The sequence below is a fragment of the Scyliorhinus torazame genome, chromosome 7, assembly GCF_047496885.1.
Source record: "Scyliorhinus torazame isolate Kashiwa2021f chromosome 7, sScyTor2.1, whole genome shotgun sequence".
Classification (NCBI taxonomy): domain Eukaryota; kingdom Metazoa; phylum Chordata; class Chondrichthyes; order Carcharhiniformes; family Scyliorhinidae; genus Scyliorhinus; species Scyliorhinus torazame.
In genome coordinates, this window is record NC_092713.1 from 21,241,483 (window position 1) to 21,260,160 (window position 18,678).

An 18,678-nucleotide genomic window follows, 5' to 3' on the forward strand; every position below is an offset into this window, starting at 1 on the left:
CTCCTTAATGAAGAGATCCCAAAATCTCTCAATCCATGCCCGCTGCCACCTCTTAAAGCCCCCGTCCAGCCCTCCCGGAGAGAACCGATGGTTATCACAGATCAGTGACCACACCGACGCCCCCTCCAGCCCCATGTGCTGCCTCCATTGCCCCACACTCTCAGGGCTGCCACTACTACTGGACTTGTGGAGTAACGGGCCGGCGAGAATGGCAGAGGTGCCGTTAACAGAGCCTTCAGACTCGTGCCCTTGCAAGATGCCGCCTCTATTCGCTCCCACATCGACCCCTCCCCCACTACCCATTACCTAACCATCGAAATATTGGCCACCCAGTAATAGCTAATAAAGTTCGGAAGGGCCAAGCCCCCCTCCCCGCTGCCCCGCGCAAGAAGGACGTTCTTCACCCTCGGGGATTTCCCGGCTCATACAAATCCCGAGATCACCACGTTCATCTTCCTAACAAATGCCTTGGGGATGAAGATTGGGAGATACTGAACACAAACAGCAATCTCCGGAATTAAATATAACAAGCCAGAGCTTGTATCATAAGACCATAAGACCACAAGACATAGGAGCGGAAGTAAGGTCATTCGGCCCATCGAGTCCACTCCACCATTCAATCATGGCTGATTTCAACTCCATTTACCCGCTCTCTCTCCATAGCCCTTAATTCCTCGAGAAATCAAGAATTTATCAACTTCTGTCTTAAAGAGACTCAACGTCCTGGCCTCCACCGCCCTCTGTGGCAATGAATTCCACAGACCCACCACTCTCTGGCTGAAGAAATTTCTCCTCATCTCTGTTCTAAAGTGACTCCCTTTTATTCTAAGGCTGTGCCCCCGGGTCCTAGTCTCCCCTGCTAATGGAAACAACTTCCCTACATCCACCCTATCTAAGCCATTCATTATCTTGTAAGTTTCTATTAGATCTCCCCTCAACCTCCTAAACTCCAATGAATATAATCCCAGGGTCCTCAGACATTCATCGTATGTTAGGCCTACCATTCCTGGGATCATCTGTATGAATCTCCGCTGGACCCACTCCAGTGCCAGTATGTCCTTCCTGAGGTGTGGGGCCCAAAATTGCTTACAGTATTCTAAATGGGGCCTAACTAGTGCTTTATAAAGCTTCAGAAGTACATCCCTGCTTTTATATTCCAAGCCTCTTGAGATAAATGACAACATTGCATTTGCTTTCTTAAGTACGGACTCAACCTGCAAGTTTACCTTTAGAGAATCCTGGACTAGGACTCCCAAGTCCCTTTGCACTTCAGCATTATGAATTTTGTCACCGTTTAGAAAATAGTCCATGCCTCTATTCTTTTTTCCAAAGTGCAAGACCTCGCACTTACCCACGTTGAATTTCATCAGCCATTTCTTGGACCACTCTCCTAAACTGTCTAAATCTTTCTGCAGCCTCCCCCACCTCCTCCATACTACCTGCCCCTCCACCTATCTTTGTATCATCGGCAAACCTAGCCAGAATGCCCCCAGTCCCGTCATCTAGATCGTTAATATATAAAGAGAACACACGTCACCGGTTGCCATTCCAAAAAAGAACCTTTTATCCCAACTCTCTGCCTTCTGCCTGACAGCCAATCGTCAATCCATGTTAGCACCTTGCCTCGAATACCATGGGCCCTTATTTTACTCAGCAGTCTCCCATGAGGCACCTTATCAAAGGCCTTTTGGAAGTCAAGATAGATAACATCCATTGGCTCTCCTTGGTCTAACCTATTTGTTATCTCTTCAAAGAACTCTAACAGGTTTGTCAGGCACGACCTCCCCTTACTAAATCCATGCTGACTTGTCCTAATCCGACCCTGCACTTCCAAGAATTTAGAAATCTCATCCTTAACGATGGATTCTAGAATCTTGCCAACAACCGAGGTTAGGCTAATTGGCCTATAATTTTCCATCTTTTTCCTTGTTCCCTTCTTGAACAGGGGGTTACAACAGCGATTTTCCAATCCTCTGGGACTTTCCCTGACTCCAGTGACTTTTGAAAGATCATAACTAACGCCTTCACTATTTCTTCAGCTATCTCTTTTAGAACTCTAGGATGTAGCCCATCTGGGCCCGGAGATTTATCAATTTTTAGACCTCTTAGTTTCTCTCGCACTTTCTCCTTTGTGATGGCTACCATATTCAACTCTGCCCCCTGACTCTCCGGAATTGTTGGGATATTACTCATGTCTTCTACTGTGAAGACTGACGCAAAGTACTTATTTTGTTCCTCAGCTATTTTATTGTCTCCCATCACTAGATTACCAGCGTCATTTTGGAGTGGCCCAATGTCTACTTTTGCCTCCCGTTTGTTTTTAATGTATCATTCCTAATGTTACTGGCTAGCCTACCTTCATATTTGATCCTCTCTTTCCTTATTTCTCTCTTTGTTATCCTCTGTTTGTTTTTGTAGCCTTCCCAATCTTCTGACTTCCCACTACTCTTTGCCACATTATAGGCTTTCTCTTTTGCTTTGATGCATTCCCTGACTTCCTTTGTCAGCCATGGCTGCCTAATCCCCCCTCTGATAACCTTTCTTTTCTTTGGGATGAACCTCTGTGCTGTGTCCTCAATTACTCCCAGAAACTCCTGCCATTGCTGTTCGACTGTCTTTCCCACTAGGCTCTGCTCCCAGTCGATTTTCGTCAGTTCCTCCCTCATGCTCCTGTAGTTACCTTTATTTAACTGTAACACCTTTACATCTGATTCTACCTTCTTTCTTTCAAATTGCATACTGAATTCTACCATATTATGATCACTGCCTCCTAAGTGTTCCCTTACTTTAAGATCTTTTATCAAGTCTGGCTCATTACATCACACTAAGTCCAGAATGGCCTGTTCCCTCGTGGGCTCCATCACAAGCTGTTCCAAAAAGCCCTCCTGTAAACATTCAATGAATTCCCTTTCTTTGGGTCCACTGGCAACATTATTTACCCAGTCCACCTGCATATTGAAGTCCCCCATGATCACTGTGACCTTGGCTTTCTGACATGCCCTTACTATTTCGTGGTGCATTTTGTGCCCCTGGTCCTGACCACTGTTAGGAGGCCTGTACATAACTCCCATTATGGTTTTTTTGCCTTTGTGGTTCCTCAATTCTACCCACACAGACTCCACATCATCTGACCCTCTGTCGTTTAGTGCTATTGATTTAATTTCATTCCTAATTAACAAGGCAACCCCGCCCCCTCTGCCCACCTATCTTTTCGATAGGATGTAAATCCCTGGATGTTTAGATGCCAGTCCTGAACCCCCTGCAACCACGTCTCTGTGATGCCTACCACATCATACCTGCCAGTCACAATCTGGGCCACAAGCTCATCTACCTTGTTCCGTACACTGCGCGCATTTAAATATAGCACCTTTAATTCTCTATTGACCGTCCCATTTGTTTTCTTAGCGTGGTGGACCTTGGTTTACTGAGCCTTTCCATACACTGTGTCATATTTTGTGAGATGGGGACTATCGTAACCTCTCCTGAGTTCTGTCTTTTCGTGCTTTTTTGTATTCCTAAGCAGCTACGCTTCCCACTGATTACTTCACCTCTTGGTTCCCTGACTTTCCCTTCCCCACCAATCTCTAGTTTAAAGTCCTATTGACCACCCTATTTACTCTTTTCGCCAGAACACTGGTCCCAGCTCGGTTCAGGTGGAGACCATCCCAATGGTATAGGTCCCCCCTGTCCCAAAACTGATGCCAGTGTCCCATGAAAAGGAACACCTCTTTCCCACACCACTCTTTCAGCCACGTGTTAACTTCCCTTATTCTTTCCTCCCTATGCCAATTTGCACGTGGCTCGGGCAGTAATCCGGAGATTATGACCCTTGAGGACCTGTTGTTTAATTTGAATCCTAGCTCTTTATAATCTCTAAACAGGTCCTCTTTCCTAGACTTGCCTATGTTGTTGGTACCGACATGGACCACAACAACTGGATCCTCCCCCTCCCTCTCCAGTATCCTTTCAAGCCGGTCAGAGATGTCCCGCACCCTAGCACCGGGCAGGCAACATACCATGCGGGACTCTTTATCCTGCTCACAAAGGATACTATCTATCCCCCTGATAATAGAATCCCTTACAACTACAACTTGCCTATTTACTCCCAGCCCTTGAATGGCCTGCTGAACCATGGTGCCTTGGTCAGCTGACTCATCCTTCCTGCAGCCCTGTTCGCCATCCACACAGGGAGCAAGTGCCTCATACCTGTTGGACAGGGTCAAGGGCTGAGACTCCTGAGTTCCTGACTGCTGGTTCCCTTTACCTGCCTGACTTGCAGTCACACCCTGCTGTCCCTGGCCACTGGCAGGATTTAAACTACTTACTCTGACAGGTGTGACTGCCTCCTGAAACACAGTGTCCAGGTAAGTCTCCCCCTCCCAGATGTGCCTCAGTGTTTGAAGCTCAGACACCAGCTCATCAACTCTGAGCCGGAGCTCTTCGAGCAGCCAACATTTACTGCAGATGTGGTCGTTGCAGCTCGCAATGGGATCTGCCAGCTCCCATATCAAGCAGCTCAAGCACATCACCTGACCAGCAATCTCTAATTAATTAATTAGTTTAATTTAAGTTTACGAGTTTGGCTGTATTTTTTTTTAATTTGGGGCAGATTTGCTATCAACCAATCAGATCACAGCTTCCCTCTGACGTCACTTTTGGAAAAAAAAGAAGTGGAAAACAGGAAGTTACCGTTAGGTTTTTATACTCACACAGAGACTGCTCCTCCTCCTCCGGACGGCTCCCGATACTAGGCCCCAAGAAAGAGAGAGAACAAAACAGTAGGGAAAAAGCACCTTCTCCCACTCTGCACCGAATTACCTCACTGCACCAAATTACCAAGTTTCAAATTCCCACTCTGGATGTGTCTTACTCACTCAGGCTGTGTCTCTTTGACTTGCCTACCTATGTAAAGAAAGGAAACCCCAAACAGAGAGGAACACCAGGATTAATCAATAGGCTCCAGGCATGATCTAGCAATGTACACTTTGGCAAAAAGGATACCAGGAGCAAAACAGAAAACCTCATAAGAAACGGCCTAATCTCCAACCAAAGAAAGATTTGGACAATGGATAACTAGAGCACTCAAACACACATTCAGGTCCCCACAGCCGACAGGATGCTACATCCCCAAATCACAAGGAAAGTAGTCATGAGGCCCCCAAAAGGGGACATCTTGGGGGAGGGTGACCCACTTCCCCGCCCGACCCGGAAAACACAGTTACTACTGCCCTGACCTACTCAACAGAGCTAAACTAGGCCTATATATTGAACAAAGAAAACCACCCCTATCTCAAGACACCCCAGAGGCATCAGTTAGGCCCCGCCATCAATGAGATTCTACCCATTTCCCCTCATCAATGAAACACTAAGAAGACACCCACTGTATATTCCATGAGCCAAGTAACCAAGCAACTGGCTGATATGAATGATGCACTACGGGGGCACCATGGTGGCGCAGTGGTTAGCATTGCTGCCTCACGGCGCCGAGGTTCCAGGTTCGATCCCGGCTCTGGGTCACTGTCCGTGTGGAGTTTGCACATTCTCCCCATGTTTGTGTGGGTTTCACCCCCACAACCCAAAGATGTGCAGGATAGGTGGATTGGCCACGCTAAATTGCCCCTTAATTGGAAAAGAAATGAATTGGGTACTCTAAAAAAAATTTTTTAATGAATGATGCACTACAGTATATCTAGTTTAAATAATTTATTATAAAACAACTGCGTGGTAAAGATACCTGGAATAGGGATCCAGATCGCCAAGAATTGGGGTACATTACACAGGCTTAATTTAACGCGGTTGGTGAAACAGATGGAGGAGGACTTTAAGAGATGGGACACAGTGTTCCTGTCATTGGCAGGTAGGGTGCAGGCGGTTAAAATGGTGGTCCTCCCAAGATTCCTTTTTGTGTTTCAGTGCTTGGTGGTGATCACGAAGGCTTTTTTCAAAAGAATCGAGAAGAGTATTATGAGTTTTGTGTGGGCTGGGAAAACCCCGAGAGTGAGGAGGGGATTCTTGCAGCATAGTAGGGACAGGGAGGGGATGGCACTACCGAGCCTAAGTGAGTACTACTGGGCCGCCAATGTTTCAATGGTGTGTAAGTGGATGGGAGAAGGGGAGGGAGCGGCGTGGAAGAGATTGGAGAGGGCGTCCTGCAGGGGGACTAGCCTACAAGCAATGGTGACGGCACCGTTGCCGTTCTCACCAAAGAAATACACCACAAGCCCGGTGGTGGTGGCTACATTGAAAATTTGGGGGCAGTGGAGACGGCATAGGGGAAGGACGGGAGCTTCGGTGCGGTCCCCGATAAGAAACAATCATAGGTTCGTTCCGGGGAGAATGGATGGGGGATTTGGAGCTTGGCAAAGAGCTGGGGTAGTACTACTGAGAGATCTGTTTGTAGATGGGACGTTTGCGAGTCTGGAAGAGCTGACGGAAAAATATGGGTTGCCCCAAGGGAATGCATTTCGGTATATGCAATTGAGGGCTTTTGCGAGGCAACAGGTGAGGGAATTCCCGCAGCTCCCGGCGCAGGAGGTGCAGGATAGAGTGATCTCAGAGACATGGGTGGGGGGTGGTAAGGTGTCGGACATATACAGGGAAATGAGGGACGAGGGGGAGATCATGGTAGATGAGCTGAAAGGGAAATGGGAAGAAGAACTGGGGGAGGAGATTGAGGAGGGGCTGTGGGCTGATGCCCTACGTAGGGTAAACTCATCGTCCTCGTGTGCCAGGCTAAGCCTGATACAATTTAAGGTGTTACACAGGGCGCATATGACTGGAGCACGGCTTAGTAAATTTTTGGGGGTAGAGGATAGGTGTGCGAGATGCTCGAGAGGCCCAGCGAATCACACCCACATGTTCTGGTCATGTCCGGCACTACAGGGGTTCTGGGTGGGGGTGGCAGAGGTGCTTTCGAAGGTGGTGGGGGTCCGGGTCGAACCAAGCTGGGGGTTGGCTATATTTGGGGTTGCAGAATAGCCGGGAGTGCAGGAGGCGAGAGAGGCTGACGTGTTGGCCTTTGCGTCCCTAGTAGCCCGGCGCAGGATATTGTTAATGTGGAAGGAAGCCAAACCCCCGGGTGTGGAGACCTGGATAAAAGACATGGCAGGGTTTATAAAGTTAGAACGGATTAAGTTCGTGTTAAGGGGTTCGGCTCGGGGGTTCATCGGGCGGTGGCAACCGTTCGTCGATTACCTCACAGAAAGATAGAGGGAATGGAGAAGAAGTAGACAACAGCAGCAACCCAGGGGGGAGGGGGGGGGGGGAAGGGGGTGGGGGGGGAGGAATCGGACGGACTCTCAGGAATGTTATTGTATATGTATAGGTATTTGTTATAGGTAATTGTATATTGGATTGTTGGATTGTATTTTTGGAGAGTATTTATTTTGGATAAGGCAGTTGCCATTCAGTTTTGTTTTTGTTTTTGTTTATATATTATTTATTTTTTTGTTTAAAACTGGCCACTGTTATTTATATTGCTTTATTGTTGTGTAAAAGAAACACTACGTACTGTTATCTTTGGCCAAAAATCTTGAATAAAATATATATTTTTTTAAAAGATAACTGGAATAAATAAATGACAAACTACTAATACTAACTAACTATTATAGAGCTATGGCAAAATATGTCTATCCACCAACACGACTTACTCCCCACTCCCCGAGACACGGAGTCAAGTGGTAGGTATGCATTGCCACCTGGTGGTCGGAGGCATGTATATAATATTATGTACAGAATTGCTTTATGCATATCATCACAGCAACCACTGTCACTCCCCACGCAGCCAAGTAAATATAGAGAACCAACCCAAGAAAGATTAGATCTCCAAGGATTAACCGACCACACCCTGACTTGCTCCAGTACATACTTCCCCGCACTCCAAACACATCAGAGGTGCCAACGACAGAAAACAAACCCAAGTCTTTTCCAGGATACACGAACTGTCTGTACCTTCATAGGAGACAAGCAAGTATTCCCTAATCCTAAAATTACAAAATAGAAAAGAAAAACATGTCACCCATAGTTCTAAAGAGGGTTTTCCTCACCCACGATGGGGACTTATAAAGCTACATCAACCACCTCTACACCAAACCACCTACCCACCACCCTGTTGTGGCAATTGTTGACTTCTTTATTTCTATGTGAACCACAAGCAGTTTCTTATATTGACCGAATGACCACACAACCAGTATATTAGTTCAAAAGACAGTTTATTACCAAACACACTTGTTTCATATGCAATGATTCACGTGGCTACGCACTAAACTAGACCTAATAACTAAGATGACTTTTACTTAACTTCGGGGTGATCGGCTCTGTGTGGGAGATAAGGCTTTAATCTGTGTCCCTGTGGGTCGGTTGGAAGTCTTCAGGTTCGTCTCGGCTGGGCTCGTCCTTCAGGGAGCGATCGCGGGTCCCTGAACTTGGCTGGTTGATATGCTGCAATTGATCGCACACAGGCCAGTCCAAAAGACGCCGATCCCTAGTGCACAGGGCTTCTTATCCTTCATCTCTTTTGTGCCCTTTTGGGTGGTCCTTATTCCAGATCCCGTGGATCAATAGGGTTTTGATCACCCTGATTGATCCTGGCCAATTAAGGGGCGGATACCTCGGTGGCTGGGCGGGTCCTAGCTATCATTGTCCCAGGCATGTAGGCCTTTCCAAATAAGGGGAAGTGGCGCCAGTTAGTCTGCTACTGTTGCCATTCCTTGATTCGAGTCCTATTGTCCTGGGAGAAATGGAGATTGACTTTTAATGGGTGCAAGTTTCGGTCAGGTCTTGCTTCTTTGCACAATACACAGAGGCTGTGTACTTGTCTGTGTCCAAGTTGGCCACAATTCCCATGGTCCTTTGCAGGTGTCCATTTTAGATGGCTACTCAATACTCATCGTATCTATAAATAAAGTGATGAGTACCAAAAAAAAACACTTCCTCAGCGCAAAAGGATTACAGCAGATTTTTAAAAATCAGGTAAATATCACACAACCCTCATTTTTTCGTAGAATAACACGATAACAGGCGACAAATGCCTCTGTGTTCACATATCAGACACCTGTGTCAGAATAAAGGGCAATAACACAGAATAAGGATTGTAATCACGACGGAACAAAGTTCAGGATTATTGATGACTTCAAGATAATATTTTTTTAAAATAAATTTAGAATACCCAATTCATTTTTTCCAATTAAGGGGCAATTTAGCGTGGCCAATCCACCTACCCTGCACATCTTTGGGTTGTGGGGGCGAAGCCCATGCAAACACGGGAAGAATGTGCAAACTCCACACGGACAGTGACCCAGAGCCTGGATCGAACCTGGGACCTTGGTGCCATGAGGCAGTAGTGCTTACCACTGTGCCACCGTGCTGCCCTAACTGCAGGATTATATAACCGTCCATGGAACTTGGAAAGGGTCATCGAGCAAAATCCAGGGTCCATCCAGAATTTCAACAAAGCCTTTGCACCTCCACCATGTAGTCATCCCAAAGCCCTGATAAAGAGAAACTTAGGCCCTGGCGGGTGGCGAAGACAAATTGTGTCCGCCCGCCTCCAACCCTTCTCAACGAACACTGAGGGCAAGACAATGTAAGACCGCTGGTTGGAGTCTTCAACCAACCCCAGACCTAGAAGACTGGATACAATATGCTCCATCTAACCCAGCTCTCAAATCGAGATTGTAAAAGCATGGCAGCCAGTTTTCAAATTCGGGCAGAAATGCGTCCCCAGCTCTCCTTTTTAAAAAAAATTTAGAGTACCCAATTCATTTTTCCAATTAAGGGGCAATTTAGCGTGGCCAATCCACCTAGCCTGCACATCTTTGGGTTGTGGGGGTGAAACCCACGCAAACACGGGGAGAATGTGCAAACTCCACGCGGACAGTGACCCAGATCTGGGATTGAACCTGGGACCTCGGGGCCGTGAGGCTACAGGGCTAACCCACTGCGCCACCGTGCTGCCCAGCTCTCCTTGGGAGACCAGGCCCACGGTTACTCTTTCTACGGCCCATCTCCCCGAATCGACCAGGATGTTCGACATACCATGAAACAGGATTGAAGCTGAGACCCCAACTGAGGAGACTGCCCTATCAACTGATCTGCAGAAGGGTCATATTGACTCAAAACATCAACAGGGTTTATCTCTCTCCACAAATTCTGCCAGACCTCCATGGTTTATCCAGCATTTTCTGTTTTTATTCTATCATTACATCCGTAGGTTTGCATGCAACACCTTTCCCAATAAAGGAAAGCATTCCATATGCTTTCTTGACCACCTTGTCCATCTGTCCTGCCACATTCAAGAAACTGTGGACATCACTTCCTCAACCCCTCTCTTTATCTTCCCGTTTACTGAGTATTCCCTTGCTTTAATTGCCCTCCCCAAAAGCATTACCTCACACTTTTCCAGATTGAATTCCATTTGCCACTTCACTACCCACTCAACCAAACTATTAATATCTTTCTGGAGTTGACAGCTCTTCTCTTCACTTTCAACTACACAGCCAATTTTTGTGTCATCAAATTTCCTAATTCTGCCTCCCACATTTAAGTCAAATTCATTGATATATACAACAAACAGCAAGGGCTCCAACATTGAGCCTTGTGGTACACCACTGCAAACTGTTTTCCATTCGCTAAAACATCCATCGACCCTTTGTTTCCCGTCACTGAGCCAATTTTGCATCCAACCTGCCCCCTTCCCCTGTGTCCATTGGGAACCCACCTTTCTGACCGGTCTGTCATGTGGGACCTTGTCAAATGCCTTACTGAAATCCCTGTAGATGATATTCACTGCATTAACCTTCGTCATTGCTCCTGTTACTTTCTTAAAAACTCCTATTGAGTTAGGAAGACACGCTTTTCCCCTAACAAAACCATGCTGACTATCCCTGATCAATCCGTGCCGTTCTAAGTGACAGTCTATCCTGTCTCTCAGAATTGATTCCAATAATTTAAGTTTGTAAGGGGCAACGGAAGGAGTCCACAACGAGTTGTAGAGGAAAACAAACTTACTTTAATTTAACCCATCAACTATATACACAGCTCCAGTAGTTCCCTATTGTGTCTTCTCTCGTCGGTGCAAAGGGACATTGCCTTAGTTAAGAGTCCGCGCCCCCTTATCGGGGTAGCTCATATTCTGCAAGCTCCGCAGGTAGTGGATCACCCCTACCCCGTAAGATCCATGCGGGTTATAACATCTCTCCCCCCCTCCCCCCCATAAAGTCTGAAGAATCCTCCAAAGACCATGGCGAGGGAGGGTGCAGAATACCCCTCCCCCCACCCTCCCGGGTCCCATGGAGGCCCGCAGATGCGGTTCTGGAAGAGATATGGCAGACACCTATTTATCGACTACAGCTCAGCCTTCAACACCATCATTCCTACGAAACCCACCTCCAAACTCCATGGCCTTGGCCTTGGCCTTGGCTCCTCCCTCTGCGACTGGATCCTGAACTTTCTAACCCACAGGCCCCAATCAGTAAGGATAGGAAACAACACCTCCTCCACGATCATCCTCAACACCGGTGCCCCACAAGGCTGTGTCCTCAGCCCCCCCTTGTACACCTATGACTGTGTGGCCCAAATTCCCTTCCAACTCGATTTTCAAATTTGCTGATGACACCACCGTAGTGGGTCGGATTTCAAACAATGACGAGACAGAGTACAGGAATGAGATATAGAATCTGGTGAACAGGTGCGACGACAATAATCTCTCTCTCAATGTCAACAAAACGAAGGAGATTATCGTCGACTTCAGGAAGCGTAGTGGAGAACATGCCCCTGTCTACATCAATGGGAATGAAGTAGAAAGGGTCGAGAGCTTCAAGTTTTTAGGTGTCCAGGTCACCAACAACCTGTCCTAGTCCCCCCATGCCGACACTATAGTTAAGAAAGTCCACCAAGACTCTAGTTTCTCAGAAGACTAAGAAAATTTGGCATGTCAGCTACGACTCTCACCAACTTCTACAGATGCACCATAGAAAGCATTCCTTCTGGTTGTATCACAGCTTGGTATGGTTCCTGCTCTGTCCAAGACCACGGAAATTACAAAAGGTCGTGAATGTAGCCCAATCCATCACGCAAAACAACCTCCCATCCATTGACTCTGTCTACAATTCCCGCTGCCTCGGAAAGGCAGCCAGCATAATTAAGGACCCCACGCACCCCGGACATACTCTCTTCCACCTTCGTCCGTCAGGAAAAAGATACCAAAGTTTGAGGTCACGGACCAACCGACTCAAGAACAGCTTCTTCCCTACTGCCGTCAGACTTTTGAATGGACCTACCTCGTATTAAGTTGATCTTTTCTCTACACCTTGCTATATCTGTAACATTATATTCTGAAGTCTCTCCTTCCTTCCCTATGTACGGTATGCATTGTTTGTACAGCATGTAAGAAACAATACTTTTCACTGTATACTGAGACATGGGACATAAATCAAATCAAATCAAATTCAAATCAGATATTTGAACAAGAGGTGCTGGCATGGCTTGATCAGGTGGCAGATGTGGTTCTGGAGGAGATATTTGAAGACGAGGTGCTGCCGTGGCTTAATCAGGTGGCAGATGCGGTTTTGGAAGAGGTTTCCAAGGACGAGAAACTTTTGGAAGAAGACCTGGACCGAAGACCGGGGAACTTTTTTTAATACCACCGTTGGCTTGCATCTGTCCATGACAGGATTGGTGGAAGTGACCGCCGCACAGTCCTTGTGGAGACAAAGTCTCGTCTTCACATTGAGGATGCCGTCCATCGTGTTGTGTGGCACTACCATTGGGTTCATGGGATAGACTTCGAACAGATGGAGGAACTCAAGACTGGGCGGGGCGACGCTCGGTGATTGACAGGCCGGGGGCGGTGCCGGGCTCGGTGATGGGCAGGCCAGGGCGGGGCTCTGTGCATGGGACGGGGCTGGGCGATTGACAGGCCAGGACGTTCCGGTCCAGGGTTGGCGGGGCTCGTTGATTGACAGGCCGTGGGCGGGGCGGAGTCTGGGATTGACAGGCAAGGGGCGGGGCGGGGCTCGGTGATTGACAGGCCGGAGGCGGTGCCGGACTCGGTGATTGGCATGCCGGGGCGGGGCTCTGTGGTTGACAGGCATGGGGCGGGGCACTGTGATTGACAGGCCGGAACGGAGCGGCCCGGGGAGGGCGGTGCTCGGTGATTGACAGGCAGTGGGTGGGGCGAGGCTTGGTAATTGACAGGCCGGGACGGAGCGATCCCGGGCGGGCGGGGCTCGGTGATTGACAGGCAAGGCAAGGGGCGGTGGGGCGGGCTCGGTGATTGACAGGTAGAGGCGGGGCTTGGTGATTGACAGGGCGGGGGCGGCGCCGGCACCGGGCTGAGTCAGTGGCAGGCGCCCATCTGAGGGAGGTCGAGGAGTGGGTGAGTGTAAACCTGCGAGCGGGGCTGCAGTCCGACCCCCAGTTTTCAGGCCCACTCCTTCAGTGTCGCCTCGGGTGGCGTGAGGGGTGCGGCCTGTGTGGGAGTGAGAAGGTTCCGGGGGAGAGGCGGCGGCCCTCGGCCCGGTGCTGACAGAAGCCGGACTCGGCCCATTTGGAGCCGGGAGCTCGAGTCCGCACCCCCTCCCCGTCCCAGGCCACCCCCAGAGCCGGGAAATGCAGTCAGTGCTGACCCTGCCCATGGACAGACACTGATCACCTTCACCCGGCAGCTTCGTGTGGATCCGTCGGGGACATGGAATAGAATCATTCAGCACGGGAGGCCGTTCAGCCCATCGCCCCTGTGCTGGTCCTCTGCAGGACCACCATTGCCATAGTCTCTCCCCCCCGTGCCATCTCCCCCCGTGCCATCTCCCCCCGTGCCATCTCCCCCCGTGCCATCTCCCCTGTGCCATCTCCCCTGTGCCATCTCCCCCTGTGCCATCTCCCCCTGTGCCATCACCCCCCGTGCCATCTCCCCCGTGCCATCTCCCCCCGTGCCATCTCCCCCCGTGCCATCTCCCCCCGTGCCATCTCCCCCCGTGCCATCTCCCCCCGTGCCATCTCCCCCCGTGCCATCTCCCCCTGTGCCATCTCCCCCTGTGCCATCTCCCCCGTGCCATCTCCCCCCGTGCCATCTCCCCCCGTGCCATCTCCCCCGTGCCATCTCCCCACCCTGTGTCATCTCCCCACCCTGTGCTATCTCCCCACCCTGTGCCATCTCCCCCCCACCCTGTGCCATCTCCCCCCCACCCTGTGCCATCTCCCCCCGCCCTGTGCCATCTCCCCCCCACCCTGTGCCATCTCCCCCCCACCCTGTGCCATCTCCCCCCCACCCTGTGCCATCTCCCCCCCACCCTGTGCCATCTCCCCCCCACCCTGTGCCATCTCCCCCCCACCCTGTGCCATCTCCCCCCCCACCCTGTGCCATCTCCCCGCCACCCTGTGCCATCTCCCCGCCGCCCTGTGCCATCTCCCCTGCTGCCCTGTGCCATCTCCCCGCCGCCCTGTGCCATCTCCCCGCCGCCCTGTGCCATCTCCCCCGCCGCCCTGTGCCATCTCCCCCGCCACCCTGTGCCATCTCCCCGCCACCCTGTGCCATCTCCCCGCCACCCTGTGCCATCTCCCCGCCACCCTGTGCCATCTCCCCGCCACCCTGTGCCATCTCCCCGCCACCCTGTGCCATCTCCCCCGCCACCCTGTGCCATCTCCCCCGCCACCCTGTGCCATCTCCCCCGCCACCCTGTGCCATCTCCCCCGCCACCCTGTGCCATCTCCCCGCCACCCTGTGCCATCTCCCCCGCCACCCTGTGCCATCTCCCCCGCCACCCTGTGCCATCTCCCTGCCACCCTGTGCCATCTCCCCTGCCACTCATTTCCCTGTGGCTCTGTAAATGGTTTCCTTTTCAAATAATGATTCAATTCATAGAATCATAGAATACCTACTGTGCAGAAGGAGGCCATTCAACTCATCGAGTCTGCACAGACCCTCTGAAAGAGCACCCTACCCAGGCTCCCACCCTATCCCTGCAACCCCACCTAACCCGCACATCCCAAACACTAAGGGGCAATTCAGGATAGCCAATCTACGTAACCTGCACATTTTTGGACTGTGGGAGGAAACCGGAGCCCGGAGGAAACCCACGCAGACACTGGGAGAACGTGCAAAGTCCACACACACCGTCACCCGAGTTATAATTCGAACCCAGGTCCCTGATCCTGTAAGACAGCAGTGCTAACCACTGTGCCTCCCTTGGAACCCTTGCTGGGCCCTGCATCCACCCAGTGCATTCCAGCCTTTTGAGTGTTAGGGGGTGAGGAGAAATGTGAGGTCTTGAGATCATTTGTCCAATGATCATTGAATTCTGAAAGAAGCGATGCCGGGTTAAATTTTCAGTGCAAGATAGACTGCTTGGCAGTAACTAAGCCTTGTGCCATTAAATGTTTGCTGACATTTGAATGCACCAGCCCTAACTTTTTCTGGTGTGTTTAATGGTGAGTAGGTTCAACCCGCGGAGTGCGGGTGCATGAAAGCTTGTGGCGAGGCAGGGCAAATCGACCAGCAACTTCTGAATTTCTACATTTAACTGCATGTGTGGAGCCTTTGGAAGTTTGTCCAATTTAGCCCCATGATAACAGTATATGCTAATAGCCTCACAGTTATTCTTAACACGCATTCCCAAGTCCATATCTAAAATGTTTCTGCACTATTTCTGTTTCTGTCGGTTTACAGGTGCAATATACCATAGACGATCTGTTGGTAGGACTGTAAATAATTCCATCTGAAACCAAAATAAACTGCCATTTTTGCTGATCATGCAAGCACCATCAATATGGGGTTTAACATTTCTGACACCCATATCAGACTCTCCCGGCTGATAAATACTTTGTGTAGTTTTAAATTCAGTCAAGGGTTGTAAAGAGGAATGATTCTGCCAATGCAAGGAACTTCGGCCAATGTATCTTTGAGCCCTAGTCTTCAGTCAGTTTACAATTTCCTTTTTCCTTTCAACATAGCGGCACTTGGAAGTCACCAAGGTTAAGAGTAGGCTTGATCGATTAGGCGGGATTAATTATTTGTTCATTCTAGGGGTATTGGACACCCTGACCAGGGAAACAGTTATTGTCCTCTCTCTAGTCGCCCTTGAGAAGGTAATGGCGGGCCTTGAACTGCTTGGCGGGCCTTGAACTGCTTGAAGGGCCTTGAACTGCTGCAGTCCATGTGGTCAAGACCCTCCTACAATTCCAGAGTTCCAGAATTTTGCCTAAGCGGCAGTGTGTGTTCAGGAAGGGACGGTTGTGACTTGGATGAATAGGAAATTGCTACAAAACGGAGTAGTTGAAGTGAATAATATAGATGCATTTAAGGGGAAGCGAGACAAGGATTTGAGGGGGAAGGGTTACATGAGATTCAGATGAAGAAAGAAGGGACGAGGCTCAAGTGGGGCATAAACGCCACATGGCCTGTGCTGTGTACCGCATGTGATCCGGTGGTTTTCCCTTATGCCTGCTGCCCTTATTCTAGATGGTGGAGGTCCTGCGTTTCAATGGTGACTTAGTGACAAGCTCGAGCTTTGCAAGTGTCAGGGTTGGAGGAATGATTAAGAAATGGCAGGCTAAATTCCTATTAGATGACACATTTCAGGGAGTGAGAATGAAAGCAGGAGGGGACTGGAATGTGCAGAAGAGATTATTGGCGGCTTAAGAGGAACAAGGAGCAAAATTTCAATGGAGCGTGGATCAGTGGAAATGTTATTCTTGAACTGCTGATTATCAGAGAAGTCAGCACTTTGTTGTCTTTGCTAGTTCCACTCCCCATCCCATCCCTTCCCACCTCTCATTTCTAGTGAAGGTGCTGACTCATTCTGGGGTGCAGGTCCAGGGGTGGCAGCAGACTTATGCAATTTCACCCCCTCAACCAGGGCAGTGAGTAGTGGCGGGTCATCAGCTGATTCTAAGGGGTTGCTCGCCAGCAAGGCCGATTGGAAATCGTGGACCCAGTGGGGAATTTGGTGATATGGCATTTATACTCAGCAGAGATCAGGCAGCGAATGTGTGCCTAGCTCAGTAGCACACAAGTGCGTCACCTAATCTGCCCTGAGGAAGCTACTGTTCATTTCCTTGTGTGATTACACAGTGGTTTAACATTTGGAATGCCACTACTGTAGATTTATCGGGGCCTGCGTATGTTGTGCACCCTATTCAGCAATTACAATATTAATAATTGGTATGGGGTATTGGTTTATTGTTTATCCTCTTCAACTATAATCACGATCTGCCCCTGAAATAATGATTCTGCCTGGGAGGGGAGGAGCCTCAACTCTGAGAACATATTAAATTACCGCTGGGTGAAGCAATGGGAACTGGCGTAAGAGATTTTATTTTTTCAGCTCAATTTTGCAAACAAAGGATGGAATTACATTGCAATATTAGCATCAGTGTTAAGTGGCTCCAAAACTGCATCATGCCATAATAATCTTTTATTGTCACAAGTATGAAGTTACTGTGAAAAACCCCTAGTCGCCACATTCCGCCGCCTGTTTGGGTAAGCTGGTACGGGAATTTAACCCGCGCTGTTCTGCATTACAAACCAGCTGTCTTACCCTGAGCTAAACCAGTCCAGTATGATAGCAGCATAGTTCACTATTGGACTTTAGCTGCAGTGGGAGATCCCTCTGATCAGCAGCTACCACTCCCCATTTGTACCTGTCAGTCCATTGTGCATCCTCGTCTCTTTACAATCCTCTCGGGACTCCGCATTCCTCCTGCCCTTTGCGCAGCCTCCTCTCCCATTTACTGCACCATTGGCGCCGTGCCTTCAACCGTTTAGGCCTTAAGTTCTGGAATTCCCTCACACAATGCTCCACCTCTCCTCTTAAGCACCTTTGAAAAACTTATCTTCTAACCAAGCTTTTAACCAACTGTCCTGGTCCCCCTCTGATTCCATGTCTATTTTTGTTGTGTAATGTCCCTCTGAAGGGCCTTGGAATGTCGTTGTCGTCTCTCTCTCTCTCTCTTTCTCTCTCTTCCCCCCCCCCATCCCTTGTTGAAGGCACTATACAAGTACAAGTCAGATATTGTGTTCATAGAATCAAAGAATCCCTCCAGTGCAGAAGGAGGCCATTTGTCCCATCGAGTCTACGCTGACCCTTTGAAAGATCACCCTGCCAAGGCCCAATTCCCCGCATATTCCTGTAACCCTACCCGACCATTCATTGGACACTAAGGGGCAATTTAGCATGGCCAGTCCACCTAATCTGCACATATTTGGACTGAGAGAGGAAGCCGGAGCAAACCCAAGCCGGAGTCACCCTAGATCGAAATTGAACCCGGATACCTGGTACTATGAAGCAGCAGTGCTAACCACTGTGCCGTCCCATTTTCTGAGAGTAATTTTATTTCCTGGGTTCTTCTGTGAACCTATTTTGGAGTTTTTAATGTTTTGGAAGTGTGAATGCTCTTTCCTGCACAATCGTCGAACATTAGGGGTGGCACAGTGGTTAGCACTGCTGCCTCACAGCTCCAGGGACCAGGGTTCAATTACGGCTTCGGGTGACTGTCTGTGTGGAGTCTGCACGTTCTCCCCGTGTCTGCGTGGGTTTCCTCCGGGTGCTCTGGTTTCCTCCCACAGTCCAAAGATTTGCAGATTAGGTGGATTGGTCATGCTAAATTCCCCCTTAGCGTCCAAATGGTTAGGTGGAGTTACTGGCTTCTGGGGATAGGGTGGAGTCGTGGGCTTAAGTGGGC

General features: G+C 49.4%; 1 protein-coding gene across 3 annotated transcripts in view; it reads left to right on the plus strand.

Moving 5' to 3' along the window:
* The first annotated feature begins 13,310 nt into the window (after nucleotides 1-13,310).
* The window catches only part of usp33 (ubiquitin specific peptidase 33), a 92,660-nt gene continuing 87,292 nt past the window's right edge, over nucleotides 13,311-18,678 (plus strand). For all 3 annotated transcript variants that reach the window (XM_072510406.1, XM_072510407.1, XM_072510408.1), the window contains exon 1: nucleotides 13,311-13,375. The gene's annotated coding sequence lies outside the window, so the exon portion shown is untranslated. The remainder of the gene's footprint in view (nucleotides 13,376-18,678) is intronic.